This window comes from Medicago truncatula, chromosome 7, assembly GCF_003473485.1.
Source record: "Medicago truncatula cultivar Jemalong A17 chromosome 7, MtrunA17r5.0-ANR, whole genome shotgun sequence".
NCBI classification, from domain to species: domain Eukaryota; kingdom Viridiplantae; phylum Streptophyta; class Magnoliopsida; order Fabales; family Fabaceae; genus Medicago; species Medicago truncatula.
The window spans coordinates 10023690-10036356 of record NC_053048.1 but is presented as its reverse complement, the minus strand read 5'-3'; the positions used below and the strand labels follow the sequence as shown (position 1 = coordinate 10036356).

Sequence of the window (12667 nt, the reverse complement as noted above, 5' to 3'; positions counted from 1 at the left end):
AGTACAAACCGCCTATCTTTGCTTTTAGAAACAACTCGCTTCTTGGTCAACTCTTCGCGTGAAACAAATCTTCAGAGAATCTTCAGGAAACCCACACTTAAAAACAAACCCCAAGAAAGCGGAACAAGGCATGCTATGATGTCGTACCATTTTGTCAACATATATCTGAGCTATCATAAGTCTCCCATCTTCATCTTTAGCAAAAAGAGTCTTGTCAATTCCTCATTTTTTGTATCCATTATTGACAATGAATTCTGTCAACATTTCATACCAAGCCATTGGTGTTTGCTTCAAACCATAGAGAGCTTTCCGCAGTTTGTACATATGTTCTGAAAAAGTAGGATCAATATAGCCCTTAGGCTGTTCCACATAAACCTCTTCATTCAAGTATCCATTCAGAAAGGAACTCTTCACATCCATTTGAAAAAGCTTGAACTTTAGCATACAAGCTACTCAAATTAGTAATTTTATTGATTCAAGACGAGCAACAAGAGAAAAGGTCTCATCAAAATAAACTCCTTCAATTTGAGTGTACCCCTGAGCTACAAGCCTGACTTTGTTTCTGGTTACAACGCCTTTTTCATCTGATTTGTTCTTGAAAATCTATTTTGTGCCAATTACATTAACTTCTTCAGGTCTTGGAACTAAGTCCCATACCTCATTCCTTTTAAACTAACCCAATTCTTCATGCATAACATTGTTCCAGAATTCATCAGTAAGGGCTTCTTTAACATTTTTAGTTTAAAATTTGAGACAAAGCAGGAGTTGGAAATCACCTCTCTAGACCTGGATGTAATTCCTTGGTCAAGATTCCCAATAATCAGATCCTTGGGGTGATTTTTCTGAATTCTGATAGAGGACCCTTTATTGGGTTGAGAGTTATGAACTTCAGTTCCAATGTCTTCATCATTTGATTTTGTCCCTTTTTCCGTTTCAGAATCATCACTCTGAAGGTATGATGTTCCAACATCTACCTCAACATCAATTATGTTCTCTATAAAAGAGTCATGAACTACAACATTGAAAGATTCCTTCATCACTTTTAAGATCCATCTTCCTTACTTGTTCTCTATTAGCCAATATGTAGCATTTACTTTCAAACACATGAAAATATTTGACAGTATATTTTCTTCCTTTCCACAGTTCATAGAGAGTAGAAGAGGTATCAGTTCTCAAAGTGACACAATTATGAATGTAACAAGCAATGTTCATTGCTTATGCCCAAAAGTGATATGAAAGCTTTTTGGCATGAAACATCACTCTTGCTGATTCCTGAAGGGTTCTGTTTTTGTGTTCAACCACTCCATTTTGTTGAGGAGTAATGGCAGAGGAGAATTCATGACTAATTCCTAATGAATAGCAAAAATCAAAATATTTGACATTTTCGAATTCCTTCCCACGGTCACTTCTGATCATAATAACGCTTGTGTCCTTTTCTCTCTGAAGACTTTGACAAAGATCTTTAAACACCTCAAAGGTATAAGATTTTTCTTTAATAAAGTTTTCCCATGTAAATCTTGAGTAATCATCCACAACCACATAAACATACTGAAGTGGAAGAAATAGTCACAGGGGGGGGGGGGGGGGGAGGGGGGGTTTGAATTGTGACCCTTTTAAAATTACTCCTGAAACTTTAAATTAAGTTTTATATACTCAAGATAAATCTTGGTTAATGGTAGTTCAATAAATAACTAATCAATTTATGTACAAAGGACCAGAATTATCTGGAGAGAGATAATATAAGCAGAATGAGAAAAATAATATTAATGCTAAATTATAAAGTTAGTTTAGTAAGGACCAGAATGTTCTGGAGAATTATAAAGGCAAAATGATAAAACAATATTAGACTGAATTTAAAATTTAGTTAAATATTATGCAATTGTTTTATCTTGGGCCAGAATGTTCTGGAGGCAGTTTAGTTAACTTATAAATTAAGAATTAATTTAGGACCAGAGAATTCTAGATTAATATGGTTGAGATTAATTAGGACCAGAATGTTCTGGAGTTAAGTAAAAATGAAAGCGTGTGATAGTGTGTGTATTGTGTAAAAATAAAAGAGATAGAGAGAAAGAAGAATAACACAGGAGAGTTATCCTGGTTCACTAAACCCGGCTACTTCCAGTCCCCACACTTCGTGTGAGATTATCCATTATAGTATTCAGTTTGTAGAAACTTCTAACCAACACTATAAGGCCTTGATCACACCAGATCAGTCTGTAGCCCCTGTATTATCAACCTCAGCAGGCTTCTACAATTCTTTGCTTTCGCACAAGAAAGGTTGGAACTTTTCCTATCTCAAACTATTAAGCCCAATAGACTTGAGATCTAGTTATCACTTTGTAGGATGATTGTTTGGATCTAGCTTCTCAAACCAAAATATGTAAGATGTTGTTTGGATCTTTGTGTCTCAAACAAAAAATATGTAGGATGTTGTTTGGATCTTTGTGTCTCAGACAGACTATCCTTTTACAAATACAAACTCAGAAAGATGTTCTCAATGAGAGATAAAGATGATAAATATAGTGAAAGATTATGGATTTTGCTTTGTGATTGTCGAAAGAGATGTTGAAGAGATTGATGAAGAGAATGATTTCTTTAGCTTTGAGAGAGAGAGAGAGATCAAAGCTTTTGTATATCAAAACTCTTGCTTTTAACCTTCACAGACGTCCTCTATTTATAGAAGATGTATGTCTTGGAGATCAAGCTAAAAAAGACATGTTGGAACTCATTTCAAATTGAAAAAATTGGCTCCACTTGATGCTTGGAGAGAAAGCATGAAATTTTTCACTTGCAGAACGTTCTCTGCATACAGCCAGACTTGAGAAATATTTGACACGCTTTTACTAGCTGCAATGAGCTGTAGAAGTGCAACCACCTGTTCTCTTGATTGTAGAAGCTTGGAGGCCATTTATGATGATGTAATCTTCATGTCATTGCATGATGTCATAAGATGATGCCTTTGATGATGTCATATGGTAGTAACTTTGGAGACATTCCATAACGGGCTTTGCTTCAAATGGATAAAAAATCATTAAGGCCCAAGACAAATTCTTGTATTGGATTTATGTCTTGCTTTCCATTTTGATGACTTGTCTTTTAATGAAAATTATTTATTTGCTTTGTGAACAGTGACCAGAACATTCTCACTGAAACATTCTCACAAAACACATTAGTGAATGACAAAATAATAATTGTAAAATTTTTGTTCTCTTTTAAAACATCAAATGAGGATGGTTTCTTCACTTTGTATGAAGAGAATGATATTTGTAAGAACATGAGAAACCTTTCTCAAAGTCAAAATTCATTTGATTGATTTCTATTCTCCAATTCATATCTTGAATAGTGATGTAAGATTCTTGGACCATCATAAGTCTTTTATGATATAATCTCCAAGCATATGATCATAAATTTTCTTCTTTGATATCAATATCATTAATGAATGACTTGATAAATAATTTATTCATGAATTGGTTTCTCTTCAAAGTTGATTCTAACCGTTTTGATGAAATGATGAGAATAGTTTCGAGTGTAATATGCATCCTCATCATGAGACCATTCTTTCATCGGAGTTGATAATGTTTTCTTCTATATGAGATGACAATACATTCTCGGTTAATTAACCTTTAATTATTTTGTTGATGATGCAATTTATCACATAATTTCTCTTGGTGATTGCACACAATGTTTCTTGTCCATTGAGTATCTTTGAGATGTTTTAGCTTAGGCATGCATGTAAACATGAAGGTACATTCATTCTCTTGAATGAAACCTTTGTGATTTTTCCTTAAACTCTTTTAGAAACTATTTGAAGATCATTTCTTTCAAATATTAACCCTTTATTCCTCGAATCTTTAAAGCTTTGTTGAAAACCATGCGGTGACGAGGATGAGTCAATTGATCATAAAATATATTTTCTTGTTGAATCTTCAATAAACACTCATTTGATTCAAACAATATTCTTTTTATATCTTCTTTGAGCTTGTCATGCGATTGTTTTGGTGTTCTTCTACTGAGTATTTATATGCACTTGTAAGAGACTTCTTTCTTGTCCACTTCTGTGAAAACACTTAAGTGCAACCATCAGTAGATCACCATTCATAAAACTTAGTCTTTATTCCATAAGGTTTGTTATCATTAAAACATTCATCAAAAAGATTTTTGTTTCAACACATACCTCTTACCACCAAAGCTTTCTACTGCATATGACCCATCAAATCCATATGAAGAAGTTCAAGAACTTTGGAAGTGGTCTGATATTGCAGATTTGGATGTGACATCTTGGTTTGTTTCCCAATTTGACATTCACCACATAATTTTCCTTCTTATATCTTAAGTTTAGGAAATCATGTAATAACCTCTTCAGACAAAATCCTTTTCATGCCCCTAAGATTCAGATGACCAAGTTTCTGGTGCTATAGTTTAATTTCTTCTTATTTAGTCATTAAACGTATGGAAGAATTTGCAGTTTCTTGAGGTAACCATAAGTAACAATTATGCTTTGACCTAACTCCTCTCATAAGAACATCATTCTTTTCATTTGTTACCAAGCATTCCAATTTGGTTAAATTAACTTTTAACCCTTGATCACACAGTTGACTACTGCTAATCAGGTTTGCAGTCAACCCTTTCATTAAAAGAACATTATCAAGTCTAGGTAGTCCAGCATGAGCCAACTTTCCAACTCCTTTAATTTCACCTTTTGCTCCATTAACAAAAGTGACAAAACTAGTTAAGTAAGACCTAATATCGTCCAAGTAATTTTTAACTCCAGTCATGTGTCTAGAGCATCCACAATCAAAGTACCAGTCTTCTCTTGAAGAAACTCTAAATGATGTGTGAGCTATATGAGAAACTTCAATAACCTTAGGTTTCCAAACTTTTCTAGTTTTTTCATCACGTGGTTACTTTTAGGTTGATTCAAATTTCTGGGATAGCCATAGAGTTTGTAATAATAAGGTTTTATATGACCATTTTTATTACAGTAGTGACATTTTCAAAGAGGGAGTGTGGCATTATTTTGAGTTTTTTTTTGTTGTATTTTTCGGAGTGTCGTGACATGTTGTCTAACATTGTGGAATCATACTTTGTCTTAGAAGGAACAAACTTAGTAACATGAGTCTTTCCTTGCTTATTTAGGTGTTTGTAATTAAAGCCTATTCCTTGAACATTTCTAGCATTTTTTCCAAGTTGGAGGATCTCATCAAGCTTGTGAGACCCACTATTCAACATTCTAATGATTTTTGTCATGTTCTCATGATTTGAAGACAGAAGAGTTACCTCTTTTTGGAGGCCAGAGTTGCTTAACAGTAATTTGTCCTTTTCAGCTTGCAGTTGAGCTATAATTCTCATGCTTTTCTCTGGTCTTAATCACCTCTCCACTTCCGATACAGATTTCCTTTTAAGAATCAGCCAATTCTTGGTAAGTAACTCCTTCATTGCCACATTCCTCATCAGATTCATATCTTCCTGTCAGGGTTTTCACATGATTGGAATTTGCATTCTCTGATTCATGCTCAGACACATCATCGTCAGACCAGGAAATATACAGACCCTTCTTCTGTCTCTTGAGATAAGTTGGACATTCTGCTTTGAAGTGACCAAATCCCTCACATGCATGACACTGAGCGCCTTTTCCTTGACTCGTTTTATCATCATTTCTTAGAAGTTCACTGTTCCTATTGATGTCGAACGAGATGTTCCTAATGCACTAGAGGCATTTGCAATGTCAAGAATGCTCATGTAGCTGTAGTTTTGACATTTTAACCTTGGATGTGCCTTCATGTGTAGTTCTCAATATATCCCATGCATCCTTGGCCACAATACAATTATTTATCAGTCTGAACATGTTTCTGTCAACTCCATTGAACAAGGCATCAAGGGCTTTGGAGTTCCCAAGTGCAAGTTCATCTTCTTCCTTGGACCACTTCTCTTCAGGTTTCATCTCAGTTGTGTCTTTCCCGTCTTTGTCTTTGACAAGAAGGTGATCCCACCCTCTGAGAACAGCTTTCCAAGTCTTACTATCAATAGACTTGAGAAATGTTATCATGTGTACATTCTAGTGGTCATAGTTAGACCTATCCAGAACAGGTGGTCTGTTAACTTGTCCTCCTTCCTTTTCCATAGTACCAGAAACATAACAGGGTCCCTGCTCTGATGCCAATTGAAATTTACGCATGCAGTAAAGATGTTGAACACGATGTCAAGACTAGCGAGATGTCAAGAGAGATTTTAAGACATCGTGTCAACACAAATAACTAACAACAAAATTTAATAATAAAGACAGAAGGTAAAAGGCACAAGTTGTTTGTTAACTCAGTTCAGTGCAACGTCACCTAGATCTGGGGGCTACCAAGCCATGAACGAAATTCACTATAGCAATATTAATTTGAAGCATGCATAAAAACTATCTCCAGTGTACTAGCTTCTCACTTAATCACTACTCGTGCAATTTCTATCTAAGACTCTCCTAGATCCCTACTCACTTCCTCTTAATCACAATCCTAGTGATCTACTCAATAGTAAAGAAAATAATGGAGACATACTCCTTGAAAAAAGAATCCACTCGTGCTTACAAGCTTACGAGCGAATCAAAGTTTACAACTAAACTAAATAGTCCAACTCTAATATCAATGAGATACGAGAGTGGCTCACAAATAACAAGGACAAACTAAAAACCCTAATTGACTCTTTTCTGAATTGCGGCTTCAGTGACAAAATAAGTCTTGAGTCTTCCTTTATATAGCCTGATTGCAGAATAGGCTTGATGCATAAATCGGGATAGTCATCCAGCTTAATCACGATATTTCAACACACATATTCTTAAGAAGATCAGAAGTTTCCTTAAATATTTCAACAACAAACTTAAGAAACACGTAAGTACAAACCGCATATTTCTGCTTCTAGAAACAACACGCTTCTTGGTCAACTCTTCGCGTGAAACAAATCTTCAAAAAATCTTTAGGAAACTCACGCTTAAAAACAAACTCCAAGAAAGCGGAACAAGACACGCTATGATGTTAAACAAGACTCGATCTAAGGTAGATATTATAACAATAGTTTTTTTTACTACAACTCTCTAATATGCAATGCTTAAATAATAATGACCTAAACTATGACTCTATAACAATAAAAAAGAAAAATAAAATGGGTTATTTCCTAAATGAAAAAGAAAAGAAAAGAAAAGAAAATGGTTATACTAAATGGAAAATGAAAATAAACTAAATGCAAACATAAAAATAAACTATGTTAGTAATAAACTAAATGATAAACTAGACTCTAAAAATAAAATGACTCAATTAGGACTAGTTTTTTTTTGGTATTTACAATTTTTTTTGGTAATTTTAAGTTTTGAAAATAGAAAAATAAAAATGCGGAAAAATGAATGACAGAAAAATAAAGATAGAAAATAAGTAATTTCAATCGCTTAGTCGAAAATATCAACAATCCCGACAACAGCGCCAAAAACTTGATGTGCGGATTAGGCAAGTGTACCAAATCGTTTAAAAAGTAGTAAAGTGATAAGTAGAGTATCGTAACCACAAGGATTGTCGTTTCGTCCAAACAATTCGCGTTACTTATTTTTAGTTTGATGATAAAATAAAAGAGTTACGAATTAGAGATTTGCAATTTTTATCTATGTGTAACATAGCAAGTTACCTGTTTTTGGTTGCATAAAAGTAAGCAGCGGTTAGGGTTGATCGAATCCCACTATTTATATTGTTGGCTATAAAATAACAGTAATGTCGCGTTTATTTATCTTAATTATACTATGAAAGTGATGAGGCCATTGGGACGTTACTAACCTAATCGGTCGTCAAGCTGCACCTGCTGATCACACGATGATCGTTGACTAGGTTTGTCCCTTTTGGTTGCACCTGCAGGTCACACGATGATCCTTAAGTGTGGGGTCTTACCGCCTTAAAGGTAATTGAAAGCATAGACTTTATATTGGTTTTCCAAGATTACCCAAGGCAATGAAGGCCAAGTTTCTTCTAGGTCTACCCATCTATGAATCTTAGGATACTCAGCACTCTCTCTCTCTCTCTCTCTCTCTCTCTCTCTCTCTCTCTCTCTCTCTCTCTCTCGCACTTAGTAGTTCTACAGACGGGCAACCCTATCAGCGTTACCTTACCAAGGGTTTCAGAGAATGGTTCTACAAGCTACGAATTATTTTCTTCAAGCAAACACTTGTTTCCTTAATTATTAACTAGTTACCTCCTAGGCTCAGCAGATTTTACTCAATATTAGTAATGTCACCTCCTAAGTACTTACAATTAGGGCTAGCTCGCTTTCGGTGTCTTTCGTAGTTATAACTAATTACTTCCTAGACAGATAGATATTAATAGCAAGATATAAATATCAAGATATAAATATCAATATTAGGCACAGTCACAAGTTAAGTATCTAATCTAGGATTGCGCTACTAGATAAATAAACTAAATTCTTAATAAAACTTAATAGCGAACATAAAGTAAATAAAATATAAACGACATTAAATTAAATAAATATCCTACTATTGAATGGATTATCAGCTTACACTCAAAAGTACATGCATAACACGATCAGACTATGACATACTACTCTTGAGAAGTCTCTTATAGAGGCTTAATTTATTTACACTTTCATACAGCATAAGTTGCTACAGCTCCAGCACCAAATCTGCAATAGCTACAGTTGCAAATCAGTCAAAAATACATAAATATATTCCAATTATAATGCAATGCAAATAATATGATGCTCCATAGTATATAGTATATTGGTTTGCATTGAAACTGAAAAACCTATCGGGGATTAAGTTTGAAATTTCTCGTATCCTAAATATTGTTATACATTGTTTTTAAAGAAAGTATATTTTGCACATTGATAAGGAGTTATGCTCGAAAACGTTTCTTATTCCTTGTAAGCATTTTTTTCTTGATTGAAAAATTCCCGGTAAGTATTAATAAGTACATGATGTTATAACCTAAAATACATTTATGTTAAATAAATAAGTTTAGGATAATATGATATAGAGCACGGACTCCGACACGGAGATCTGACACGACACTGATACATTGACATCACTAATGTAAAAAATATAGAACACTGACACCGCTACCTATATATTAATTTATTTATAAAAGATCTAAATTAAGAACCAAAATACATATTATTCAAAAAAAAAAAAAAGAACCAAAATATATACACATGCTTCTAACTTGAGCAATTTATTTCATTAAAAAATGTTCTATAATAAGGTTAGTATTTGGACTTTATTTATCCACCTACTATCGAAAAATTTAAATGCGTTGTAATCAACTTTAATGTAAAAAACCTTTCGTTGATCAACATTTCTCACACATCTTTAACTCTTGAATCCACTCCGTGTGAAAGCAGAAAAAATAAATCTAGATATTTGTTTGAGTTGTCCGACACGCCTCATATAAATGTTGTATAAATGTCGGATACAGTCCAAGGAGTGTCGAAGTGAGGAAGAAAACAACTTATTTAGGACACTTGTTGATGGGATAAAACCGCAAGTGCACGGTCTTATTGAACTTTGGTTTGCATCCATGCCCACCGTTTATCATTATAGTTTCCACCGGCTTTTTGTTCATGGTGTTGTGCACCTACCTCCTCTTCATCACCACCATCATCATCACCATCATCTTGTACCTGTGGATTAGTACCAACATAAAGCAAATTTTCCACCACCTCCGGATTAGTAATGTCTGAATTAGGTAGAATAATCAAACAATTAGTTCTAATAATCCTCCATTCATATTGATAATTGTGAGTATGGTCATGGGTTCTAAGGAAAGACAAAGTAGTGAGAGTATATAAGTTTGGATAATAATTTTCATCTATCCTCTTGATCCCTTGATTCACACTCACCCTAAACCTCTTAGCAATAAAAGTGATGATTCCACCTACCATTATATCACCCTTATCATCCGGTTTCTTTTTATTAATTGAAACAAGATAATCAAGCAAAAAAATAGCAAATGTTAACATGGTGGTTATAAAGCATGTCCGACAACATAAATAGCTCATCATTCCTACCTCTTTTCTACTCCATATGGTGCCAGCAATAACCGTGTGAAGGTACCTAAGCACAGGGTTGGGAATTTATTCAACAGCCTAATCACATGTTCATCTATTTCTAGTCTATCCATAGCATTAACATCAAGGTACCTGCAAGGAGAGATAGTTCTAGAGATTAGAGATTTATACCTATTGCTTTGCTCGGAATCCTTGAATTGGATCCCATGATTCGGGTTGTTGATTGCTTCTTGCTTGCACCACTTTTGGAGGCTTCAATCTTCTCACCTTTCCTTTTTGATGCCATTGACCTTAGATTGGTTTGGTTGTGGGTGGATGAATGTTGGTGAAGTTTGGAGAGAATTACGGAAGAAGGATTATAGATGTTATTTGATTTGGATACGGGAAGAAAAAATAAAATAAAAAATAATTTTTTTTTTTTTTTTTTGTGCTGATGGGTTGGCACGGCCCGTGCTAACTTTCTGGAAAAAGAGGGAAGATTTTTTTTTTTTTTTTTTTTTTTTGGGTGAGTTTCTGGTCAATGGCTTCAAATCTTTTTCACTTTTTCGCATCATATTTGGACAAATACCTACAAAACAAATTAAAACAACAAAGCAAACAAAATAAAAACAATAAAACTCATGGGTTGCCTCCCACGAAACGCTCTTTTAGAGTCATTAGCTTGACGATTAGAAGGTTTCTCTACCCAATACCCAATCTTTCCCAAAGGGATAGTGGCATCAACCTGAGATTCTCTCCCAAATCACACATAGTTTTTTCAATGGTTTCACTCTCAATCACACAAGGGGTGGAAAAACTCTCAATCACTATGAGGTTAGGCTTAACAAGCCTTTGTGGGACATGGATTTTGAGTTTATAAGGTGGTGAAACGATTGGCTTATCACTCTCTCCTATGACTTTCTCACCTTGTTGCTTTTCACTCTCTATCTCACCCTCAATTGTCTTAGTTTTCATAATGGGGTCCTCTAACTGCTTACCATCCCTAAGTTGAATAGCATTTATAAGGTCTTTGGGGTTGGCTTCAGTTTGACTTTGAAAGACATCGGGGGTTTGAGAGGAAGTAGCTACTTTTTGGGCTACTTGAGAGATTTGAGTTTCTACCATTCTAGTGTGAGTAGCAATGGAGTCCACTTTAGATGTAAGCTTAACAAAAGAGTCATTCAAAGATCCAGTTTGATTTTTAAGTTCTTGAAATTGCTTGGATTGCTCCATAGCATGTTTTTCTAGTAAAATTTCCAAGCTGGATTTCTGAGAGACTCTTTCGTTGTTTGCACAAATGGGTGGTGTTGTTTGTTGTCCAAAGGTATAAAATTTTTGCTCGGGACTTTTAGCAACACTACCTAGTTGGCATTCAACATCAGTATAGTCGAGTATTCCACAAAATTCACAAGGTGGTGAAACAAGAGCAGGTGTGACGACACTTAGAGATAATTTATCAAATTTTTGAAGAAGTGTGTCCACCTTAGCAGATAGATGATCAAGGGTAGAAACCTGGCACATACCTTCCTCTTTTTTAGAGGGTGGAGGAGTACCTTCAGTGATAACTCTCTCACTTGTCCACTGATAGTGGTTGTATGCCATGTTCTCGATCAAATCATAGGCTCCTATGTAAGTTTTATTCATCAAAGTTCCACCTGCAGCTGCATCAACATTCATTTTTGTGGAAAACAAAAGACCATTATAAAAAGTGTGGATAAGAAGCCAATTCTCAAAACCATGATGGAGGCAAAGTCTAAGCATTTCTTTGAAACGCTCCCACGCATTGTAAAGAGATTCACCATCTTTTTGAGTGAATTGTGTGATTTGACTCCTTAATTGAGCAGTTTTACTATGGGGAAAGAATTGGGAAAGAAATGCCTTCCTCATTTGATTCTATGAAGTGATAGAACCAATTTGCAATGAATGAAACCAAGCACTAGCTCTATCCCTCAAAGAGAAAGGAAAGAGGTGCAGCCTTACGGCCTCTTGGTTTGCCTTCAAAGTTCCACTGAGTCTTAAAAAAGTTGAAACATGAAAATTCGGATCCTCAGTGGGTGATCCGAAAAATTGATTTTGCTGCACCAGGTAAATAAGTGCAGGCTTTATTTCAAATTTAATATCCTCAACCGTTGGGTACACAATAGTATCGTACGGCTCATCTGAAGATGTGATTGCATACTCTTTGAGAGCACGCTTCTCAGCCATATCGTTATTATTGTGTGTTTCTTTGAGCCATCCCTGAAATCAAAGCGGTTAAAGATAGAAAAAAAAAATAATAAAAAAAAAATAAAATAAAATAATGAGAAATGGAGGGAGAGAGATTTTATACATAAATATATATATTTTTATTTTTTATATTTTTATATTTTTTTTATTTTTTATAGAGAGAGAGAGAGAGATAGAATATTTTATAAATATATATATATATATATATATATATATATATATATATATATATATAAATAAAAAGATAAGAAAAGGAAATAAAATATATTTTAAATATATATATATATAAAAAAATAAAAAATAAAAAGGTAAGAAATATATATATATTATTATTATATATATATATATATATATATATATATATATATATATATTTTTAGACTAACCACTATTAAAAAGTTAATCAAATTACAATAACTCC

The 12667-nt window shown here is 34.1% G+C and overlaps 1 non-coding gene across 1 annotated transcript; it reads left to right on the top strand.

Moving 5' to 3' along the window:
• Positions 1 to 11752: 11752 nt before the first annotated feature.
• Positions 11753 to 11859, top strand: LOC112416830 (small nucleolar RNA R71). The gene has a single exon (XR_003007345.1). It is a non-coding gene; the product is annotated as a small nucleolar RNA R71 (small nucleolar RNA).
• Positions 11860 to 12667: the final 808 nt, after the last annotated feature.